The sequence below is a fragment of the Eptesicus fuscus genome, chromosome 1 (genome assembly GCF_027574615.1).
Source record: "Eptesicus fuscus isolate TK198812 chromosome 1, DD_ASM_mEF_20220401, whole genome shotgun sequence".
Lineage (NCBI taxonomy): Eukaryota > Metazoa > Chordata > Mammalia > Chiroptera > Vespertilionidae > Eptesicus > Eptesicus fuscus.
In genome coordinates, this window is record NC_072473.1 from 20,628,557 (window position 1) to 20,642,156 (window position 13,600).

Below are 13,600 nucleotides of genomic sequence, written 5' to 3' on the forward strand. Positions count from 1 at the left end.
TCTTCTCATTAATTTAATGAATATAAATATACTGCTAAGATCCAGAGTCAGTTTTGTAGGTTAGATGGGTCATAACATCAAATTTTCAAATCAGGGTCTATAGCTTTCTCCTAGCTAATAAAAAAAGAACACTGAAATCCTGATTCTATTTCCCATTATCCAACCAACTAACACACCAATTAAGTGAACCCAGAAAATGTTTCCTTCTTTGTCAATATTCACCAAGTAAAAACTCACTCTACAATGAAATAGGATAGAGAATCCAGAAATCGACCCAAGCCACTATGCTCAATTAATATTTGACAAATGAGGCAAGAGCATACAGTGGAGTCAAGACAGTCTCTTCAATAAATGGTATTGGGAAAATTGGACAGATTCATGCAAAAAAATGAAACTAGACCACCAACTTACACCATACACACAAATAAACTCAAAATGGATAAAGGACTTAAACATAAGATGAGAAACCATAAAAATATTAGAGGAATCCACAGGCAGCAAAATCTCAGACATATGCCAAAGCTATATCTTCACCGATAACAGCTCCTAGGGCAATGGAAACTAAAGAGAAAATAAACAAATGGGACTACATCAAAATAAAAAGCTTCTGCACAACAAAAGAAACCATCAACAAAACAATAAAAAAGCCCACTGCATGGGAAAACATATTTGTCAATGTTATCTCCAATAATGGTTTAATCTCCAACATTTACAGGGAACTCATACAACTTAACAAAAGGAAGATAAACAATCCAATAAAAAATGAGCAATAGACCTAAATAGATACTTTTCAAATGTGGACATACGGAAGACAAAGAGACATATGAAAACATGCTCAAAGTCACTAATCATCTGAGAGATGCAAATCAAAACATCATCTCACACCTGTCAGAATGGCTATCATCAATAAGTCAGTCAGAGAAAGATAAATATCACATGATCAAACTCATTTGTGGAATATAATGAACAACATAAAATGATTAACAAAAACAGATCCAGAGACAGAGAAGCATCGATCAGACCGTCAAACCTCAGAGGGAAGGTAGGGGAGGGTGGGGGGAAGCAGGAGAGATCAACCAAAGGACTTGCATACATGCATATAAGCCTAAGCAGTGGACACAGACACTAGGGGGGTGAGGGCATAAGGGGGGATAAGGACACATATGTAATACCTTAATCAATAAAGAAAAAAGTACAACTTCAAAAAAGTCAATAGAGCGGGAAAAAGCAACTAAGGAGTGGGGAGTTAGAGATCTGAGAAGTTTTCCACAGAGGTATCACAAACAGTTGGCGAAAGCATTAGTTTGAAATGTGAAAATGTATCATCTTGTAAAAACACAATAAAGCCAGTTTGAATTGTCAAAAAAAAAAAAAAAAACTCAGTCTAAGGAGGTTAAACCTTGCTACAAAAGAAGAAAGAAGAAGAAATAATTACTTCTTTTTATGAACTGCTTTATTTTTTCATTTTTATTGAATTTACTGGGGTGACACTGATTAACAAAATTATACAGGTTTCGGATGCATAACATATCATCTGTACACTGTATTGTGTGTTCACCATCCAAGTCATGTCTCCATCCATCACCATTTACCCCACCTGCAAACCCTCTATCTACCTGCCCCCTGATAATCACCATACTGTTGTCTGTCAAGGTGAAGAGATTAAGCAAAAAAAAGAAAAAGAAATGTATTTTTCAATGTATCCTGCTTTTTTTTTTTTTTTGCATTATTGAACAATGGTAGTCTATTCATGCAACAGAATTTTATTGAGCACCTAGTGTATTCCACGTACTGTGTTAAGCATTTTCTGTGGATTTTATCATTCAAAACAAAAGTGTCAGGAAACACTTTCTTTGAAAGTCATACTTAAGCCCTAGCCAGTTTGGTTCAATGGATAGAGTGTCGTCCTGCAGACTGAAGGGTCCCGGGTTTGATTTCGGTTAAGGGCACATGCCAGGGTTGCAGGCTCGATCCCCAGTAGGGGGCGTGCAGGAGGCAGCCAATCAATAATTCTCCCTCATCATTGATGTTTCAATCTCTCTCTCTCCCTCTCCCTTCCTCTCTGAAATCAATAAAAATATATTTTACAAAAGAAAAGAAAGTTATACTTAAGTCAGACCCTGAAGGATACATGGGATTTACCAGGGGAAAGGGAGCTTTCGAGTAAAAGGGACAGCTGAACTAAAGGCCTCAGGTGGGAAAACATCTTGACATGTTCAGGGAACTGACAAAAACAAATGTGGCTGGGACAGAGTGTGAGAGATTACAGGTGGGGTAAGTTGACAATACCATCAGCATGGATGGAGATTTGAGTCAGTGTATACTTTCTGTATCTCATTTATTAATTTGCATTTGCAGACATAAAAGAAAAATGTATAGTGACTATCCTGCAACATACAATCTGTCAGAACAGATTATAGAATTAGTCACGTTTTTTGCATTTCTAGCAATCAGACTGAGGAGCACATACTTTAGGCACTTGGGATTTTTTTTCTGGGTGATTCTTTCTGTGCTTTATCTTGATACTGGTATCATGGTAGCTTGAGGGTTTTTATATGTTGGCAATAGTCCCACTCGAATTTTGAAAGGCAATAAATCTTATCTGACTAAAGTGAATTTCTTTCTATTGGAGTAGACTGCTATTACAGTATTGTTTGGCATAATTTACAATTCTCATTAACTTTAGTGAGAATGTGTACTTAAGAAAGCAGTAAAATAGTGTCTTGTGTTTAAATACGGCATTTGGTACTTTTCCCCTCCTTTCCATGATAATTACTGAGTATCAGGACCTTGTCATGTTACTTCCTTGGGTATATATTCTCTGAAATATGTATTCTCTTTCACTTTTTTTTTATGTGCCTCAGGCATGAAACAGCTCTGGCCACCGACACAGGCATCAAGCTAGGATGAACTAAGGACTGTACATCTGCTTTGCCCCTGATTGATATAAGAGCAACATCACCAATCAGATGTCTCCTTGCCCATTGCCAGGGGGTCTCTTTCACTTTTCAATTTTTATTAAAAACCTTTAAATGTCCAAATTATTTCAGTTTCTTTCCCATGTCTATTATTAAAACCCTTAGTTGGATAAGGTTAAGTTTGTCTGTTTCATTATTGGCAGAAAAACAGACACATAGACCAATGGGACAGAATTCAGAGGCCAGAAAAAAAATCACACATATAGGGGAACATAATTCTTTACAAAGGAGCTAAAAGCACACAATGGAAAAAAAGGAAGCCTTTTCAATAAATGATGCTGGGAAAGTGTGAAACCCGCATGCAAAAAAATGAAAGTAGACTTCTATTTGTCACTATACACAAAAAATTAACTCCAAATGGATCAAAGACCTAAATATAAGATCTGAAACAATCAAATACATAATATAAAATATAGGTACTATACTTACAAACCTTGGTCTTAAAGAGGATTTTATGAATTTGACCTCAAAGGCAAGGGAAGTAACAGCACAAATAAATGAATGGACTATATCAAACTAAAAAGCTTCTGCACAGCAAAAGAAACTATCTATAAAACAAAAAGACATTCAGCTGAATGGGAGAAGATATTGGCAAACAACACCTCTGATAAGGGGTTAATATCCCAAATATATTTTCAAGAACTCATACAACTCAACAACAAAAATACATTTAAATAGGAGGAGGATCTGAGCAGACCCTTCTCCCAAGATGACATGCAAATTGCCAACAGATAAAAAGATGTTCAATTTCACTAGCTATTAGGGTAATACAAATCAAAACTACAATGAGACACCACCTCACACCTGTTGAAGTGACTGATATCAATAAGACATGTAATGTTGTGTTGGAGAGGTTTTGGAGAAAAAGGAACCCTCATTCACTAATAGTGGGAATGTAAACTGGTACAGCCACTATGGAAAAGAGAATGGAGATTCCTCAAGAAATTAAGAAAAAATATGCATATAGAGCTACCATATGACCCAGCAACCCTTCTTCTGGGTATCTACCCTGGCTTCCCTCTGAGATTTGACATTCTGTTCCATGCTCCTATGTCTCTGAATCTATTTTGTTCATCTGTTTACTTTGTTCATTAGGTTCCACATATGAATGAGATCATGTGAAACTTGTCTTTCCCAGACTGGCTTATTTCACTTAGCATAATAGTCTCCAGGTCTCTCCATGCTGCTCAAAGTGTAAGAGGTCCTTCTTTTTTACAGCTGCATAGTATTCCATGGTGTATATGTATCACAGCTTTTTTATCCACTCATCTACTGATGGGCACTTGGGCTGTTTCCAGATCTTAGCTATTGTAAATTGCACTACTATAACATAGGTGTGCCTATATTCTTTCTGACTGGTGTTTCGGGTCTCTTAGGATATATTCCTAGAAATAGGATCACTGGGTCAAATAGCAGTTCCATTTTTAATTTTTTGAGGAAGCTCCCATACTGTTTTCCATAATAGCTGCACCAGTCTGCATTCCCACCAACAGTGTACTAGGGTTCCCTTTTCTCCACATCCTCACCAGCACTTGTCATTTGTTGATTTGTTGATGGTAGCCATTCTGATAGATGTGAGGTGATATCTCATTTTCTTTTTAATTTGCATCTCTCTGATGATCAGTGACTTTGCATATTTTTTCATATGTCTCTTGGCCTTCTGTATGCCCACTTTGGAGAAATGTCTATTTAGGTCTTTTGCCCATATTTTAATTGAATTGTTTATCTTCCTTTTGTTAAGTTGTATGAGTTCCTTATATATTTTGGATATTAACCCTTTATCAGATGTATCATTTGCAATATGTTCTCCCATACAGTGGACTCCCTTTTCATTTTTCTGATGGTTTCTTTTACTCTACAGAAGCTTTTTATTTTTATGTAGCCCCGTTATATTTTAAAATGTACATCAAGAGTTTTTTTCTAACAGAAATCAGAATGAGTTTTAAACAAATATGCACAAGGATGGAAGGGATATACAGCAAGTATATTTTTAAATAGTATTTGGTTATTTCCACAATTCAGATCCATATCAATGTATTTTGGGAGGGAGGAAAGAAGGGAAGGAAGGAAGGAAGGAAGGAAGGAAGGAAGGAAGGAAGGAAGGAAGGAAGGAAGGAAGGAAGGAAGGAAGGAAAAAAATAGAAAACCTCACACCTGTCAGAATGGCTATCAACTAATAAACAAACAACAAGTGTTGGCGAGGGTGTGGAGAAAAAGGAACCCTCGTGCACTGCTGGTGAGAATGCAGACTGGTGCAGTCACTGTGGAGAACAGTATGGAGGTTCCTGAAAAAGTTAAAAATGGAATTTCCATTTGACCCAGTAATCCCACTTCTAGATCAATATCCCAAGAAACCAGAAACACCAATCAGAAAGGATATATGTTCCCTTATGTTCATAGCAGCACAATTTACAATAGCTAAGATTTTGAAACAACCTAAGTGCCCATCAGAAGATGAGTGAATTAGAAAACTGGTACATCTATACAATGGAATTCTATGCTGCTATAAAAAAAGAAGGAACTTTTACCATTTGCAAAAGCATGGATAGAACTGGAGAGCATTATGCTAAGCGAAATAAGCCCATCAGAAAGAGATAAATATCACATGATCTCACTCATATGTGGGATATAATGATGAACAAGAACAGATCTAGAGACACATGGCAGGGGAGGGGGTGGTTAGAGAGCAACCAAAGGACTTGTATGTATGCATATTAGCATAACCAATGGACACAGACACTGGGCCACTGGGGGCTTGCCAGGGATTGGAATGGCTGTGGGGGGGGGGGGGGGCGAGGGGAGGTCAGTCGGGGAAAAAGAAGACATATGTAAAACTTTAGACAATAAGTTTAAAAATATAATTCTTTAAAAATGAATGGGATAATAGTGATGATGTACATTCATTTATGTAAAATGCCTGTTAATAAACTACCAGAGATGGGGCACACAAAAGAGAGAAAACCCTCATCCTTGAAGTCAATTCTAAGAGATAAATCACACAAAGTTTTTGAATAATATAAATAAGTTTTACCTCCCAAGTCAATTATGAAGAACTAGTGGCCCAGTGAACAAAATTCGTACACATTAAAAGGGAATTAGCCCTAACCAGTTTGGCTCAGTGGATAGAGCATTGGCCTTCGGACTGAAAGGTCCCAGGTTCAATTCTGGTCAAGGGGGCATGTACCTTGGTTGCGGGCACATCCCCAGTAGGGGTCGTGCAGGAGACAGCTGATCGATGTTTCTCTCTCATTGATATTTCTAACTCTCTCTCCCTCTCCCTTCCTCTCTGTAAAAAATGAATAAAATATTAAAAAATAATAATAAAAAAAATAAAAGGGAATTAATTAGAGGAAATATTTTAATATTTCTATTTGCCCTTTCTCTGTTATAGAAGTGTTAGAGATGAAAGAAAATTAGTAAAATGTATATGAACATAATATATAAATTTATTAATAAATAAACAATAACAGCCTCACGTCACCCGGCCTCACTGTGCACGCAGCCCTGCCCACCCACACCTGCTGCACATGCAGCCTCCTGCTGATCAGTCATTATGATGTGAGGGCATCACAACCATTTGCATATTACCCTTTTATTAGTATAGATATGTTGAAATATGTTGTTAGTGTTATTACTTAAATTTTTGTTATTCTTTATGTACATGTATGTTGTTAAAGCTCAATGACCCAAAGATCACAAGCGACAAGCCCATAGTCTGAGAGAATTATATTTATTGCCACAATGAAGTGAGAGGGGTGCACCCCAGAGGGACTGTGGATTGCGGCTCTCAACAAGGGAAAGAATGGAGGCATCTTTTGTAAGATTTGGATTCCTGTGGGAGGATTCAGTGGAGCATCTCAGTGAAGTGGGGGCAGTTCTGAATTGGTTAGTGGCTCTGAGGTCTGACCAGGGGAAGCAGGTTTTAACTGAGAATTGGGTGTTGTCATGATTTAATGGCAGTTTAGCAACTGGTTATTCCCAGAAATAGGTTGGAATAGTGGGATGTTGATAAGAAAGCAACAAACATTCAAATTGAGGCAGGGAGTGGGGAGAGTCTCTGGTTACATGTCTCCAGTGAATCACTGTTTCCTGTTAATTTTGCAACTACTATTCTTTGTGTCTACCCTCCCAGCATGATTAACAACAAAACTGCTTTTTTTCTATTTTAAAGCAATGGAGCTGTTTTTCATTTATTTCTTAGTTTCAGACAGATTTTTACTATTATAGTGTAGATACTCTACCTATCTGTTGAGTATCCTATCTTACCTAATAATAGACAAACATATAAGTTGACCATACCTCCGCTACGCCACCAGCCAATCAGGAGTGATATGCAAATTAACCCAACAAAGATGGCGGTTAATTTGCATACACAAGCACTGAGTGACGGGGTGGGTGGGACTGAGGCATTCTGCCCCACCCCTGGTCTCTCAGGGCCTCTGGGCAGCTTGGGAAGGCGGGGCCTGAACGGAAAGGGCCTGGGGCGGAGTGGAAAGGCAGTGCCAGCCGCCAGGGAAAGGAAAGCCCATTCTAGCATGAATCTTGGTGCATTGGGCTTCTAGTATAATTAAAAGCTTTGTTGGTTTTAAGTGATGTTAAGTCCTTAAGGGTACTCTTTAGTACAAAAGCTTGAGTAATTTATAGTCTTTGGGTTCAATTGAAATTCTCTTTTAAAGATTGACTAGAAAGTAAAAGTCTCTAGGATCTCCTTTTCTCTGTCTTGAGCATTGACTCTTAGGGGACATAAAACAGGAAGATTTAATCAAGTTTTGCCTCCAGCAGCTGTGCCATGGATTTTTCAATCCTTCACACTAGTAGAGGGCTAGTTTCATGCAAATCTTGGTTATAAATAAAATTTCCCAGTATATCTGCAAACTCCTTGAGGGCAAGGATATTGTTTTATTCACATTTGTACCTCCTCATAGCTTAACACAAGGCCTTTTATATATGACTCTCAATAAAAAATTGTTGGATTTAACCCCATTTGTAAAAGAATTTGAAAGTACTACGTAAAAGACTGAGTATATTATAAGATAAGAAAGAGAGAAATGTTGATCTTTACTGTATCTGCAAGTGTGTATGTCATTTTAATGCTTTCCCAAAGGCTATGGGATAATCAATCTCAAGAGATAAAACCATGCTCCTCTTTTTCCAAAGGAAAAGTGAGCTTCCACATATATATAGTAAAATAATGCCCTACCCTTTATTGAATACCTTACCATTATGGCTTGGTCATGCATTATTTTTCTACCAATTGACCTAAAATTTCTTAAATATAGATTTATCTACCAAAATTTAGAATTATAAAATGGTGCTCATCTTTATTAGTTAGCATATTAACCATTAACCTATAACTTAGTATTTATTTTAGAAATAAAGTTTTCCCTGGACACAATAAAGTCTATTGATAGATGGTAACCTTTGTCGTTTTTCTTTCTTGAAAAGCCATCTCTTTGCTCTGCAGAACAATAGATAGTAGCTTGTATTTGTTTTTATTTCATTTTTTTAAATCTTTTTTTTTCCTCACACCTACTTGTTGACATAGTAGGAAAAGCTTTGTTCTGACTCAAGCCTATATCCACAGTTTGAAAAACACATTTATATTGTAATTCCATGTATCATTTATGTGTGTGTGTGTATAAATTGATAGGAAAGACATACATACTGGTGGTAGGAAATTAGACAGCTTCTGAGTGGTGTGTCCAATAAAAGAGAAATACACAACAGCTATGAGAGTTCAGACAACCCAGAGTTAGGAACACTGGACATGATTTCATGGAGACTGAATGTGAGCTAGGTATTAAGGAAAGGGGAGACTCTTTTAATGGGGAGCAGGAATTTTCTAAGGAAAGGAATGGTATCAATTAAATAATTGATGGGGATGAGAAAATTCTCTGGGAATTTAGAGTTTCCCAGTTTGTTGTGGAGTGGTTTGAAGGTTAATTTGGATCAGATATAGTGCAAGATCATTTTAGTTTGGATTCCCTTCAAAGTTGATTCTGCAACAAGAACTTGGGTGCATGTAGGTGGCTTATTTAGGAATTACTCTAAAGAAGAGTAAATGAGGAAATGATACAGTGAAGAGAGACCCCCCTCAAAAGGTTCATTGATGAGAAAGTTGCCTCTGTGGGCAACTGGGGCCCAATCCCTTTAGAGAATACCCTGGTAACCAATATGGAACACAGTGCAAAGTTATTCCACTGAAGCAAGAGGGAGATGGGGTATTTACCTTTGAAGTCTCATTCCTTATTGGTTGAGAGTTGAAGCATAAGGGTTACTACACCACCATACTTCTGAGTTGCTATTGCAGACAGCTAGTCAAATTCCCAGGTTTCTCGGGAAATCCTTCAGATAAAGAAGGAGAAACACAAGAGCTCGAGATATAAATTTGACCACAGGCTGGGAACTGTCTCCACCTGCAGCTTCATGTGAACTCATGAGAGCTGAGAGTATACTGAGTGGCCAGATTATTATGATCTCTGAACGCATAATAATCTGGCCACTCAGTATATATCCTATATAATAAAAGGCTAATATGCAAATTGTCCTCTCGACCAGGAGCTCGACCAGCAGGTAGGCTGGCCAACCGCCCATGTCCCCTCTCCCTGGCCAGGCTGGCCGGACCCCACCCATGCACGAATTCATGCACCGGGCCTCTATTATATATATATATATATACACACACACTGAGTAGCCAGATAATTATGCATTCAGAGATCATAATAATCTGGCCACTTAGTGTATATGGAAAGGGGCATCCACAGAGTTTACTCAGAGGCCTTGAATGCCAACGTGAGGATTTTTGATAGATGATGGAACTCTTGAGGCTAGCTGAGCAATTGAGTAATATGAGGATGAGAGTGTTAGGAAGATGCGTATAAAATTGCTTGGGGGATAAATACTGGAGGGCAGTGCAACCAGAGGAGGAACTATTAGCATAATTTATGCCATAGCTAATCAGCTTTGGAATTACTTGTGGTGTAGGAAGGGTGGGTCATGGTGGAAATGGAGAGAAGAAATATTCTGGATAAAGTTACAAAAAGACATATGAAGTGATAGTTTGTGGGGTCACAAGAGAGGGGGCTCAGGAGTAATAAGAAGTTAGAAACTTTCTATTAGTCATAAGGATGTAAAGTACAGCATAGGAAATACAGTTAATAATACTGAAATAACTATGCATGGTGCCAGGTGGGTACTGGAAATATTAGGGGGAACACTTTGTAAAGTATATGATTGTCTAACCACTATGCTGTGCATCTGAAACTAATACAAAATAATATTGAATGTAAATTGTAATTTAAAAAAAAAATTAAGATGTAGGCAACTTTTTTTAGCCTACATCATTTGGAGGTTCCTAGAAAGCCAAAAATATGCAGCTGGGGGCAAGTGATGCAGAGAAATTAAGTTAGTATTTATCCAATTTATAATTATAAGGACATTAAGATCCCTTCAGTCTCATTTCTCCCTCTGGGACAGATTCTGGTTTGAGTCATGGTTCTGAATTTTCTACCCAGTAGAATTATCTAAGGAAGCTTGTAAAAATCCTGGTGTCCAGGCCTCTCCCCAGGCACATTAAATGAGACTCTCCAGGAGTGACCTCTAGGATTCCGTGGTTTTTCAAAGCTCCCTGGATGATTCCAATGTGTAGCCAGGAGGAAGAACTGTCGGATTGTAGTTTAAAAGTATTTGATAAGCTCTACTTTCATATTCAACATCAAGTCACCAGTTCTAATTCTGGCTTTGTCCTGGTCACTGTTGTTTTTGTTTGTTTGTTTTGTTTTGTTTTTGCTTTTCCTGGAAACAATTTATTATCTTTCTTATTCAATCACCGTGGTAACTGCATCCTGCTCCCTTGTTAACATTCCCAGCATCCAAGTCCTCTGTTTTTGCTGAGTTTCTCCAGCCTTGACCAATATCTGAACTTTAGTCCTAAGATTAAAGGTTTGTTGGCAGATGTTTCTGATGCCAATAGCCTGCCAGCATGCATGTCTTCATTATGGTCCCATGCCCCATCCCAAGCTAAATGATGTCTCTAAGCCTAATACAGCTGATATTCCTCCAAAGTTCAAAGCTACAGGAAGGTTTGTTTTTTCTAATTTTTCCTATCTTTTTTTTTTTTTTTTTTTTACTATTATGCGTTTCTTTTCTGGAAGAGCTAAGTGAAGCTTTAGTTTAGATTTTGGGAAATGTGAAATCAAAATGTGCAGGACACTTGCTATCAAGAAATTGAAGCAAGTTGACAAGGAAGACTATCTCTTCCAGCCTGCTCCCCCACTTTCACAGACGGTGATGAACACAAAATAGATGGCCTCCCACAACTTTGTTATTTTTCCTTTAGCAAATGTATCCACTTCTCCTGCGTCTGTATCAAATTTGCATCTTCCCTGCAGTGCAGCTTCAGGTTATGAGGTGTTTCTCCCCTTCCCCAATCTTTTTTTTTTTTTAATCCTCACCCCAGGATATTTTTCCATTGATTTTTAGAGAGTGGAAGAGAGAGGGAAAGACAGAGGGAAACAGCTATGTGAGTGAAGCACATTGATTGGTTGCCTCCTGCCTGAGCCCCGACCAGGGCCCTGGCCAGGGAGGAGCCTGCAACCCAGGTACATGCCCTTGACCGGAATCAAAACTGGGACCCTTCGGTCCCCAAGCTGATACTCTATCCACTGAGCAAAACGGGTTAGGGCTTCTCTTCTCCAATCTAATCCAAGCCCTTGTGCTATGGATTTCATAGTTTCCTTCTTCTTTAGTACTCTTACTTCATTAATGCACTGCTCCTGCCAATGACTTCGATCTCTAAAATGTTATTTATATCTTCCATCTTTAAAACAAACAAATAAAAAACAATTAATAATCTCTTCTTTGGCCCTACATTTTTCTCAAGGCAATCTCACCCTTTCCCTTCCCTTCACTGCAAAAATACAGGATCCCCTCAAAATGTATACACACTTTAACAGCTAATAGCTCAATTTTGAAAAGAAGATATATTTTAATAAACACTGCCTTTATAATTATTCAAGGTGTGTGTATACATTTTCGGGGACACCCTATAGTTAACAGTAGTCTACAATCCATGACTTCACTTCCTCAACATGTCACAGTCTGACTTATGACAACTCTTCTTTACTGAAAATGCTATTGCAGAGGTTCCCAATGACCTTCCAGTTGCTAAAACTAAATACAGGTTTCAAAGGGCCATTTAATTGTCAAATGGCCTTTCTACAACATTTTACAATGTCATTTTCTCTCCCTTTGAAACCTCTGCTCCACCACATGGAGTGACATCATTCCCTTGCCTCTCTAGCTACTCTGTATCAGTCTTCTTTACAGGCTTAACTCCCTCCACTCTTGCCTAAGAACAACTTTTCACTATAATCTCCATCTTTTTTAAAGCTTTATTGTTGAAAGTATAACATATATCTCCCCTTTTCCCCCATTGACCTCTTCTAGTCCGTCCCGCCCCCACCCCACGCCTTCACCACCTTTATTGTTTGTGTCTGTGGGTTATGCACATATACGTAGAAGTTCATTGGTTGATCTCTTTCCACCCACCCAGCCTCCCCTGCCTTCCCTCTGACAATATCAAAAGTGACACACTTCTAAACTTCATATATTTTCCATGAATTAATTCTTGCATATTGTTTATTCTAAGATCTTTATATTCCATACAAATATCTTGTCTAAATTCCAGACAAGTATTTTCAAACTCCGTCTGTTTGCATCACATATCAAACTCAACATATTACTTTCCAAGCTATTTTCACTTGGCTGTTACCTCTACCACTCTACTGAACATGCTTGGGGAAAGATCTGCAATGTTCTAGTTGAAAAAATCAAATTGACATTTCCTCCTTATGAAATATTTTTTACTTCCTGTGTCATATCCTTCTTCTCTGAACATTTCTTCTCTCTCTTTCACACACTTCTCTTTTCCGACTTCCATTTTTATTCCTCCATATTCTGAGCTGGTACAGTTAACAGCACCTACAAAGTGAGGGGAAACCTCATGCCCAGTGGAGTGGAGGAGACATGTGTATAATAGAAAGCTATAGTTTATTTTTTATCCATTCAGCCATTCTATGTCTTTTGATTGGAAACTTATGTTAAGGAAGATATTGATTAAGGAAGAGGAAAGAGAATGATGTTGACATGACCAATCGTGAAGAGATGTAGAGTGCTCTGTTCAAGCTTAGCATAAGTGGGAACACTTTTTAACCAAGTAAAATGGCAAAGTCACTGCCTCTAATTCTTAAGTTTTTCTGAACCACACTAAATCCTGGTTATTAAGAGAGGACTAGGGCAACAACCAAATTCATATAATTTACTATTTATTTGTGATTTATATGAAGACAGAACTCATTCTTTTTTTAAAATACATTTTTATTAATTTCAGAGAAGAAAGGAGAGGGAGATAGAGATAGAAACATCAATGATGAGAGAGAATCATTGATCGGCTACATCCTGCATGCCCCACACCGGGGATCAAGCCCATGACCTTGGCATATGACCTGACCGGGAATAGAACTGTGAACTCCTGGTTCATAGATCAATGCTCAACCACTAAGACATGTTGGCTGGGCAGAACTCATTCTCTTATCTCTGAATTTCCAACATCTAACACTATC

At 38.0% G+C, this 13,600-nt stretch overlaps 1 pseudogene; it reads right to left on the reverse strand.

Moving 5' to 3' along the window:
• Positions 1-2,851: 2,851 nt before the first annotated feature.
• LOC129150364 (small nucleolar RNA SNORA48) lies at positions 2,852-2,996 on the reverse strand (annotated as a pseudogene).
• Positions 2,997-13,600: the final 10,604 nt, after the last annotated feature.